The following is a 12,015-nucleotide window of genomic DNA, read 5'->3' as shown; positions in this document are numbered from 1 at the left end:
GACCCTATTTAGAATAACTGAAGTCACAAAAATTACAAATTTTTAAAAGTTGGTGAATATACCCTGAAACAAAAGCAGACTAAGAACATTTCTTTAAAGTCGACTGGCTAATTCTTTTTTCTGAAATCATACTTCCAGGTTTTGGATGCACTATTAGATTGTTTTTTACATAACAGTCATTTTGTAGTGTTACTGTCTATGAGATAATGTAAATATTCACTCTTTTAAAAAAAATAATGGTTTACAATAAATTTTCTGGGTTTATAAGTTTTTGTTCATAGTATGATGAAATTTCACAATTTTTCCAATCTGGAAGAAAAGTATCAAATTTATTTTCACATGAATGTAAAATTTTATTTTGTGCAGTAGTAATCTCAAGCAATCTGAATTTTCGGTATCATTAACATCCTCTTTAGAGTGGTATCCTGTGAGTTTATCTTTGTTGATGGTTTTATATCGAATCTGCTAAAAATTAATAAGAACTTGTACCAATATGATTGAACAAGGCCATTTCAGAGTATAGTACATGAGCCAAGGTGGGCAGCATGAGGAGTTCAGAACTTATGGAGAGAAGTGATAAACGGTACCCAGTTCTCAACATTGACTAAACGTAGACCACTGTGAATTTGAATAAAAGCAGCAAAGGCCTGGTGACAGACTGCATAAAAAAAGCATATGAAGGGTTGTATAGTATAATTTTAAGATGATTAGCCGTAGAAAGATTTACTGCTTATTTGCTTACAAAGGCTTCTTAGCAATAGCTTAACTAAACAGTGATGTGAAAGCAAGTTACAGACTTTGTCAAAGAGAAGTGGCTTTAACATGAAGTTAATGAAGCTTAGTTCCTGGACCCTCACTCATACAAAGCTCTGGGACAGACCCAGGGAATCTCACATAAAGATGCTGTATTTTTTTCCTTTTAAGAATATTCTTTTGACAATGCATCCTCAAAAGTCTTAATTTACACCCTCCCTCAAAGTCTAGAGCTATCTTTAATGCCAATAAACTGAAATTAAATATAGTCCTAAACCAAGTTTATCTACCTACATCCCAAAAAAAGCCCATGATCACTGCAAGACCACTCAAAATGAAGTGAAATGTGAACTATGTCAGAGTAAGGTGGAATGTTAATGGGCTTAACCAATTAAACGTTTAAATAGGTTACTTAGGCAGATTTTGCAAAAATGCATATGACAAGGTACCTCATTGTAAATCTGACCATAAGAAGTTTTAATTTTATCCAGAAAATAGTATGTTGTATATACACAGCAATTACAGGATTTTAATATGTAAACAGGGGCAATATGTAAATATGAAAGAGGGGCAATAGTCCTGAGCACTTGTGTATTTTAAATTTGTTATAAACTTTGATACACATAATAATTTATACTGCAATGCCCCAAATCTGAAGGTGATACAAAAAACACATGTTGAAGTTGCTATAATTTTTCATCTATACAACTGAAACTTACTCCACTAGTAAAAAAGGAAAATTGCGTAATTCCATCAAAGGTAAGAAACAGTTCAGAAAATAATTCATATAATTAAAATTCTATTTTTATAGTTTTCCTAGAGATACATTAGATTAAAATGTTCATGTATTATGTCACCATGCTTTTTTAAAAAGTTAATTCTCATTGGACTATGACAACTTGAATTATAAAAAGTATATATTGAATCTATAATCTTTTATTCTTTAGCTGAACCATAAAAATAATTTTACTTTTCAAATATGTATATGTTAAAATAACAAAGAATACTTAATAGGACAAAGATTTTCCTCTGATTAAATATCAAGAATACAGTATTTTCATTTTTGAAATAGCATTCTATGATGGAAATAAATGCTGGACTTTAAAGGCTGAGACCGAATTCCCAACTTGAACCACAGTAATTCTGTAACTACGGGCACTTACTCCCTCTATTCTTCTGTTTAATGTGTGTGATCATGTTTATAATTCTAAGAATCTCTTATTACTAATTTAACTGAAGATAAATATCTAGGTAAACAGTTCAAGAAGAAGAGATTTCCTTGTCTTACAGTTCTATAATATGGAATATGTACATGTAAAAACCTTATTATCTTCCGTTATTAGACTATATAACTTACACATATTATTCCATTTAGTCACCAATTCAATCTTACAATTTACATGCCAATATCGTTTTTACTTTACAGATTTGAAAAATTGTTAAAAAGTAAATATTTGGCCAAGGCCATCATCATTTGAGTGGTATAGGTGGGGTTTTAATACATACTTGGATTCTCTAGCTTGTCTGTTCATACAAATAGATACACACTGTCCCATATTTTGCCTCGGCTGAACTCAGGACTGAATTATGAAATCTTATCAAAAGTAGGAGTAGTATGTATTCAATTGAAATTTCTATTCAATTGAATATTTAAAAGCAGAAACTCTAAAATTATAAAGCATCATAGTTCTATAGAATTATGTTAGCTTAATATTTATTAATTTAAGTGTGACTGGTTGAACAAAGGATTTTTGAAAGTATAGTGAAAGAATGAATGAATACTTAGATTACAAAATATAATAATTTGCATGTAGCTAAAGCAATGTATGGTTTTTATTATGATTATTTATAATTTGTAACTAGTTTGTAAATCATCAGTTGCTAGCCATTTGAATATTTATGAAAAGTATGAGATATAACCAAATTTTTACCCCTCATTACTTTTTCTTATTTTTGAGTCTTAACCCTCTTGTCCCTATTAATTTGGAACAAAGAGAAAAGAAGAATTTAAAGGTTAAAATGAAAATCTACAAATTCCTGTCTTTGCTTTGGCTCATTATTCCTAAAGGAAGATTCTTACTTTCATTAAATTTGTTTAACAAACATTTATAATTCCTATCTTGCACCAGGTACTCAACACAGGGCATAAAATAATTAAGGTCTCACCATCTGGTTAGGGAAAGCTAAAAAAAGAACTTACAAATATAGGAGGACAAATGGAAGATGATATACAAATACAAAACATAAATATTTAACATTGAATTTGAGTGATCAGAAACATTTGCTAACTTTTGATGGATGAATAACATTTGTTAAGGGCTTAAAATTTATGATTATTATTTTATATTTGTGAAGAGAAACTGGAAAGGTAGAGAATAAGAAGAGTAAAAACAGTAGCTGTTAATAGCCTGCATAAATTCCTGAAGGCTAGAAAACACAGGATGTGTTTGATGAGTTCAACTAAAAGCATAGTATTATGGCTGATTTAGAAGGAAAGTGAGGAGTAGATAAAGAAATAGATGCTAAAGGAATCAAGGAGCATTTCATGAAGGGAGACACAGAGGTAATTCAATTTTATCACATGGGTAAAGGGAGACCATTAATGTAAGCAACATGTACAGATTAGCACTTAAGCAATATTTTAAGGGGACAAGGCAGGGGTCAGAGAGTAAGTAGATTGTGAGGTAATATTTCTGGAGGGGGTGGGCTATGGGTAAAATTGCAGTATTTCCAGAATCTCTCACCTGGCCTTAGTGCATCTTCATATCAACAGGCATGTCCAAGGGGTGGAGAGAAGTAGTCAATCTCTGTATCAATAGGTGCTTACAAAGTGGAGCAAGGGCATATCTGGACTGGAGAGGTTGGGTGGGGTCTCTTTTGGCAGCTGTGTCACGTGAGACACAGGTGAGCAGAAGTGGATGACTGCTTGTAAACAGTAAATGGGTTTCTCCCACTGTATTTTTCCCTTTGACTGATTTTTATTTCAAAGGTAATTTGCCCCAGGCTGGGAAAATATTTTGCCTTCCAGAGTTACAGATCAGAAAGCAGAAAGCAGAGAGAACTTGCTAACAACCCACAAAACTGGCAGCCAGTGTCTAAAGCAAACAGATCTCTAGTGCAGAAAGCTGCTGATGGGTGCTCTGTAAAGAAATCTGCCAAACCTCCACAGTTCAAAGAAGACAAACTCTGCTGAAGAAAAAGTCCAAATTCAGCATCCAGACATTTTAAGCCAGTGGTAAATTGTGTCAAACTAAATCTTTAATAAAGTCCAGGTCAGTTCAACTGCAGATGAGACTGATTTAGTTCCCCACTGCAGCATCCTAATAGAACAGTGATGCACTATTTTCTAAGGGTATTATTATTTACTTTAGCACCTGTAACCTATTATATAAAATATATGGCACCAAATGTGTGTGTGTGTGTGTGTGTGTGTGTGTGTGTGTGTGTGTGTGTGTACAGAAGATGAAAATGTGTCTCATAATCAGGAAAGGGAATAGTCAATAAAAACAGACTCAGAGATGGAGCAGATAGTTTTATCAGATAGAACTTTAAAATAACAATTATAATAAAAATAGGTCTGGGATGTATTTGAAAATGGTGGATTAAGTGAATAAAGAAATGGAGGATTTCAGCAGAAAAGTTGAACCAAATGAAAATATTAGACATTAAAAAATATGCTATCATAAAGGAAGAATCCAATTAATGGCTCAAGAGCATATTTTACATGGTAAAGAACAAGTAAATTTGAAGTTCAATAAAAAATTGTCAAAACTGAAACTTTTTTTTAAGAAGAGAAAAATAAAAGAACAGAGTGACCAAAATATGTGGTAAATAATAAATGGTCCAAAAGAAGTATAATTTAAGTCTCAGAAGGAGAAAGAGAATGCACTGAAATATATTTAAAGATATTCTGGCCACAAAGTCCCCAAATTTGATAATATAGACTTGGACAGTCATGAAGTTAATGGAATCTGAAGCATAATGAACCATTAAAAAAATCACAACTAAGCTTATTATACCAAAATTGCTGAATAAAAATAAAGTTAAAGTATAAAGTACATATTATTTATTAGCAACCACAGAAAAAAATATATATATTACAGGAACAATGAAACATATAGTGGCCAATTTTTAATAGAAATAGAGGGTAGAAAATAAGATAATTTGAAAGTTCTAAAAGATGAAAACTGTATCTATAGACAACTAAAATTTTTTAATAAAAAAGAAATACAGGTATTTTCAGACAGACATGAACTGACAGAATATGTCATCCAGAGCCCTACAGTACAATAAAAGCTAAAAGGAATTACTCAGACTGAAGTAAAATGATAAAAATATAAACCATAACACTGCAAGAAGGAATTAACAGCACCATTTGTATAAGTGTTTAAAAATTTTTTAGCATCTTTAAAGGAGAAATAGTAACCACTTATTTCCAGTTTTTAGAAAAAAGTATATGACAAGTTCACAAAAGCAAAAAAATGGAGTAAATGAAATTATATTCTGGTAAAGTTATTGCACTGTTTGTAATCTGTTATCATTTGAAGGGAGATAGTAAAATAACATGCATATTTTAGCAACTATTAAAATATTACACATATATATTTAGTAAATGAGATAAAATGAAATATTAAAAATACTTAAAATTCATGATAAAGAGGATAGGCAAGGAATAAAAATGTAAGTTAGTAGATTTAAATCCAACATCATTAAAAGAACTGTAGGAAAGAACTACATGGACTAAACACACCATTGAATGTCAAGGACTGTCAGATTAGATAGCAAAGAGTTCAGACAACTATATGGTGTTTAAAAGAAACCTATTTTAAACATAAAGACTCATGTGGTGGAAGGTAAAAGGGAGGAAACAATATAACAAGCATTAATAATAAAAAGCTAGCATCATTATGTTACTATCAAAGTAATGTTTGGTTCAAAAGTGAATATTTCTTGAGAAGAAAGATGTATCATAGTGATAAAATGATGAATCAATCAAGAAGACATGATCCTGTGTTTATATCTAATAAGTGTCCAAACACATGTAATAAATATTGACAGACTATAAAAGAGATAAAGAAAATTTCATGAAGTTGGAAAATCATATGTAAAATAATGATTGCCTAAAGTGGTGGGTGGACAAATCTAATAAATATTATGATAAAATATTGCATGGACAATCATGTCAAGGTAGAGAATAAAATTTAAAATTTAATTAAATTGTGGAATCTGGATAATTATTGACAGAAAATACAAAATCATATTGAAATTAAATCATATGGAAAAAAAGACAATCGGTTGGTTTTCCATCTACTGACATGGAGGAATAAGTACAACACCTGATTATATTAATTAAGAAATTATAACAGTTTGTCTAAATATGTATCTCCACTACTCTTAGATCATTGCATATACTGCTTATACTGGCAGATGGGGAAATAAAAGAGTAATATATTTCTACTTGTGTAAAAACATTTTACACTAATAATCTCCAGTATGATTTATTTCAAATGTCTGGCATATATGGAACCACACAAGTCACCAATTTTCAAAAATTTAAAAAGGTGAATCACAATTTTGAACTAATGTAAATATTTAATTATACAAGATTTTTGTTCATGAAATTAGAAGGATAATAACATTCTTGCATCTGGCTTGATGAATATAAAAGGCATGTATGAGGGTCTGTGTTTTGGCTGTTTATCAAATTTCTTTTCTAACTTCTATTTATATTCCATATATAAAACTCAATATTAATGTCACTGAGGATTGTTGATAGCATCTGGAGCTATGTCAGGTGTCTTAGAATATGTGGACAGAACAAAAACCTGAAATGAAGGCAAGATTTCTCACTAAAAAATATTGTAAGCACACTGTCAAATACAAAGCTGACAGGACATTACACTCAAAAGATGGAAGATTGAATGTTTCAGCTTAAAATAGAGGCAAATCAATTTTATATCTACTCTTTGTTCAAATTCAGATATAGAAGCTCCTTTCTTAGAGTTTGTTATAGTTGGATATGGTTATAAAATAACGGAAGAAAATTATGAGGTATGGTAAAAATGTCAAACTCTAAATCAGTGTTTCTCCACACAGTTTAGATTTTAAAAAGCTAAGATCTTATCCCGGCATTAAATATTGTGATGATTCTGCAGTAAAGCATGGTTAAGTTCAAGCTGTACAGGATATTAAAACATCATTTGAGCAAATTCATGTGTTTGCTCAAATGATGTTTTAATATCATTAGCTGATGCACACTGGTGTGAAGTTCTGTATTTATTGCACAAATCCTAGCACTGCATGTTGAAAACGAGATTCTTTCCATGATTAGTTCAAGACTACATTTATCATTTCTTAAGTTAACAATTCTCAAATCAGGAGGCATGTTTTTAAAATCAACTGTTGCCCTTGCATATAGAAGTATAAAAATACATAATCACATGGAATTTCCTTGGCTAATTTTACATGGAAATACCTGTTTTTGCTGCATATTTATTTGGTTTTCATAATTCTGATCCTATTATAGTTTACATCATTTTTCATAATAATCATTAATAAAGGAAAAACTTCTGGGTAGTTTTCAGTGTTAAATGCAACAGAAAAGTCATTATTAGTTTTATTTCACATATGAACATTATATATGTCAAAAATGGATTCATGTTATGCAAAAGAATGTTTTCATCCTACTAGAAAACCATCTGAGAGCTGTGAAAGGGTTTGCTTAATCCATATTTTATGGTACTGTTATGCAGAATTCAATAATGCCATTTCAAAAATGAATTTTGTTATAATACTTCAATTGCTGTTTTAACACCTATATTTATATTCCAATAAAATGTCTCAGCCATTTAGCTTTTGCTCTATTTTGCTAATAGGATGATAACAGAAGTGAAACAAATTGCAAGTTTAACAACTTGTCAATAGACAAAGTATGTTAAGCAAAATGAACCAACCACTCATGATGGAAAAGAAATAATCCAAGCAATCATTCTATCTCATGTACAATGTCTAAGAACTTATTAATCAACAAAAAATGCTTTGACTAACATAATCTTTCACTTCAAAATTTCAAAACATACAAGCTTTCTTAATATGATCCCTTGGAACACCATTAGACTACCTGAGAACCTCTCGGTAAACCATCAGTGATTATCCTTAAAATATGTTGGTGCAACCTTTAGACTATAAGACCAGATGAATTTATTGCTCTTGTTAGTCAGAGCATAAAATATTTTAGGGAAGGCTTTCAGTTAACTTCTCGTCTCTTGGTTTTCTCTACTAACATAGAAATTTTTTCTGCTATTTAGAAAAAACATCAAGGTTGCCCCTTAAGAGCCTTATAGCATGTGTTCAATGGAGCAGCTGGAAGCCGTTACAGATGGAAGGTTTGATAGATGGAAGGTGGGATCCAGATCCAGTTTTTTCAGTATGGTAGACACTGAGTTCATTCCCAGCTAATAAGAACTCCCAGTAGCTTATTAGACCTGTGCTTCTCAAAGTCTAATGAGCATAGAAATAGTCCTTCAAAATGCAAATTTTTTGCAATAGGTCTGAGAGAGGGCCTGAGAATCGTATTTCTAACCACCTTTCAGACAGTGGAGGTTATCAGTAGAAACTGATAGAATTGTATTTAAATATACATTTCTTTGTACTGCCCATCAGTGTGGGAGGCATTTTTCCCTTCACGTTGCCCAGATCCTTCCCTGCTGCTCTCATGAGCTGTCTTTCATCAGATTTTTCCAAGCATTAGGATTTAAAAATTAAGCCTCACATCCCTGATTCTGATAAAATCCGATATAATCGGTATGATTAAGCAAAAATTATTTTACTTATTATTTTGCCTACTTCTAAGGTTTCTTTTTTTCTATTGTGTGTTGTCATTTGTGATAGGTTTCACAACTTTTTCTGTCTGGTTTATTTTAGAATTAGTTTATGAAATAGTGAAATTATGATGAAAAAATTTTATATAGGCATAATAAATAATTTTGTTATAGTCTAATTGCATAAGAATCCATGTGATGATGAAATTTTATAAAGAGATCAATTGCTTGCTGTAATATTGATGGTAATTTTAAATATTGCATAAAATGTAAAGAGGGACAGTTTATAGAGATTATAACATAAAAACCTTTAACACATCATATGGAAAAGCCTTTAAAACAATGAATCTGAGTCCAAAGATTTTAACACTTTATGTTAAATTTATCAAACAAAAGGGACATTTAAAAACTGTTTATAACGTTCATGTATTATAAAGATGTGAATTTTTTTTCAGCATTGCCATTTAAAAGTCTCATTGTTAGAGAAACTCTTAAGTATTTTTTTCATGGCTAAGGTTTGATACTGACATATAACAATATCCCTGAAGAGCCCTAAGTTCAATTTATTACCCTTCTATCAGTTACAACCTTATTCTACTTCTATCACATCTTTTTTAATTTATCATTTATAAGTGCAAACCTGAAAAAGAAGTGGTGAAAATTTTGTTTTTACTACTTCCTGGAAAATCCAAGGACATATAAGAGCAGTAACGTAATGGCAAAGTGCCACCAAATGAATTAAAAATGCCATATACATTTATTTGAATCACCACTAAAAGTGTCTAAACAGACAATGCTTTTGCATGTACCAAGGATTTTTATTAATATTGCCATTATTTCCATTTTATGTATGTATGTATCTAAGTATCTATCTACTACCTACCTATACTAGTACAGCTGAATCCATCACTAGTGTAGCTGCTACCCGATATTTAATATGTAGCATTATAGCATCTAGAGACAGTAGGGGAGGAAAAGAAATCTTCAGTTCATAACATCAGGACTATTACATATGAAGTACTTTTGTGTAAGCAAAGATATCAGAAGGTACCAACAAATTCCTGAAATATTGCTTAATTTATCTAAACAAGCCATTCATTCATTATTTTTTAAGTTTACAGCACTTGCTAGGCAACAAAAAGAAAACAGGAAAACTTAATGCCTTCATGAAGTACACATTCTAGTTGGCGAGACAGGTAATAGGCAAGCAAATAGATATATAATTTTTAAAACATAAAAATTACCATAAACTCAAATAAACCAGAGCATGCATATAGAATAAGAGTTCTATTTAAAATAAAGCAAAGAGGAAGACCTGGTATTTGAACAGAGGGCCTAATTAAATAGGAGAGTGGATTATCATATCTGTTGAAGGATAGTCTAGACAGAGGGAAAAAAAACAAAGGCAAAGACTGAGGGGAGACTAGTGAAAGGACAGGAGCAAGAGTGGGAGAGAGGCACCAGCAGGTGGATCAAGTGGTGGACAGCATGGTAGACCACAGCTCTGAAACTTTACTTCATAATTTATGAGATGTTAGCAGAGGAATTTTTTGAAGGAAACAACAATTGCTGACTTACATAACAAAAAGTTATCAGAACAGCTGTGGGAAAAGGGTGGATGCAGAGAGATCAGTTAAGAAGCTTTGAAAGTAACTGTGTAAAGTGATGGTGGCTTGGACCAATGTAGCAGTGAAAGTGCTAGAAATTTTTAGGCTTGGCAACATTTCAAAGTTGAAGGTGGCCATAATTTCCTATGTATTCAATATGTGATATAAGACAAAGAAAGGAATGTAAAACTTTTCTGCTGAAAAAACTGAGTTCATGGAATACCAATTAATGAGGAACACTGACGGAAAAGTGACTTACGATGGTGTTTCCATTAGTTTCCAAAAATTAGTATGAAAGCTGAAAATACTCTAGGATTTATTTTTATTTTCCTTTATTTATTTAAGTATTTGCACAGGGATTTTAAGGCTGGGAATTGTTTATAAAGGTGTCGGAAGGACAGGCTCATATGGTGGAAGGTAAGTATAGTGATTAATGCTCTTCCCAAAATATTTCCAGCTTCCTGAATATTTTGTTGAGAGGTATGGCCAAGTAACTCTCTCTGACTAAGGAGATGTGATAAAGTAGCTTAGCTTCTTTACCTGTGTCTTCAGCAGCTAGGAGCTTTCCAGGTGGTGAATGCTCTACAACTCTGCATCTCTGGAGTAGGTTGATATGGAACAGAATGCCCAGATTATCCAGTGGCGAAGATATAGTCTGAGTAACAAATAAACCAGTGAAATTTTGGAGTTGCTATGTCAGTTTAAACTATCACTTCCTGACTAATAACTTATTACTACTCAAACATTAGTTATTCAGTAAGCCAGAAAAATGGCTTGGTTTTTCCTTTCTTCCTGCATTCAAACCCTTCACCCACGTGTTCCACTGAAAGAATGCTATACAGAAGCCAGCTGGCAAAGCAGACTGGGAAATGTAATGTATTTGAAGGAAGAATTTCAAATTAACTTGAAGGTAGAAATGAAGAAGTGGAAGGGTGGGTGGAGAGGTGTGAGACAAGCTACCTTTTGGCACTGTCCACTATGTTGACTACTCAGCAAAAGACAATAATCATACTTCTTCCTAATAGGATGCATAAGCCTGTGTTCAAAGGGAAAGTTTTTCACTCTTTCAAAAAAATGGAAGACCCAAGTCATCAGTCACTGCATCTATCTCTGGGTAACATCAATTTTTCCTCTAGTTCATCTTCCACTGACAGGGATGTCATCACTTTTTACAAGCTCAATTATGTTAGACAACTAATCCCAAAAGATCTGTTTCCTCAGAGCTCTCTGGTCATACTTTATCATCCAGTCTTCAATAATACAAACAAAAACTACTTGAGGAATTTAAATGGAGATAATTTAGAAAATTTGTTTTTCAAAAGTGTGATTAAAGAGTAGAGGAATAGAAAGGAATAGGTGAGGTTACAAAATAATGAATGACTGCAGGAAGTCACTATGACTCTTAGGGCTGGAGAAGTGTGGGGGGAATGGTATTACCATAAACCCAGGATGACTTTCCCAAATGAAGCTTCTGCTGGTGTGTCTCAACTGGCTGAGCAGGAAACCGGGAGTTTACCCACACTTACTCTTTGCACAGCTGCTGCTGCTTCCATATGTGCAGTTACCACAGTCCTGTTGCTGTCTCCACTATTACTCATGCCACCCAACTTTTCCTGAATACTCTCATCTTGACCAACAATGACAGAGAAACTCAGAAGCCATAAAAATATTTTATTATTTTCATCACCTTCCAATACCCAGAGTCTCATACCAGCAGAACCTAAAAGGAAGCCATCTGGCAAGACATTCTGGGAAATACAGTTTGTATCACCCCAGATGGGAATGATAATTGATTTAGGTATATTTCTAGGATATTAATAGATATCAGACACCAT

The sequence above is a fragment of the Manis javanica genome, chromosome 1, assembly GCF_040802235.1.
Source record: "Manis javanica isolate MJ-LG chromosome 1, MJ_LKY, whole genome shotgun sequence".
NCBI lineage: Eukaryota > Metazoa > Chordata > Mammalia > Pholidota > Manidae > Manis > Manis javanica.
Note: the sequence above shows the minus strand (reverse complement) of the source record.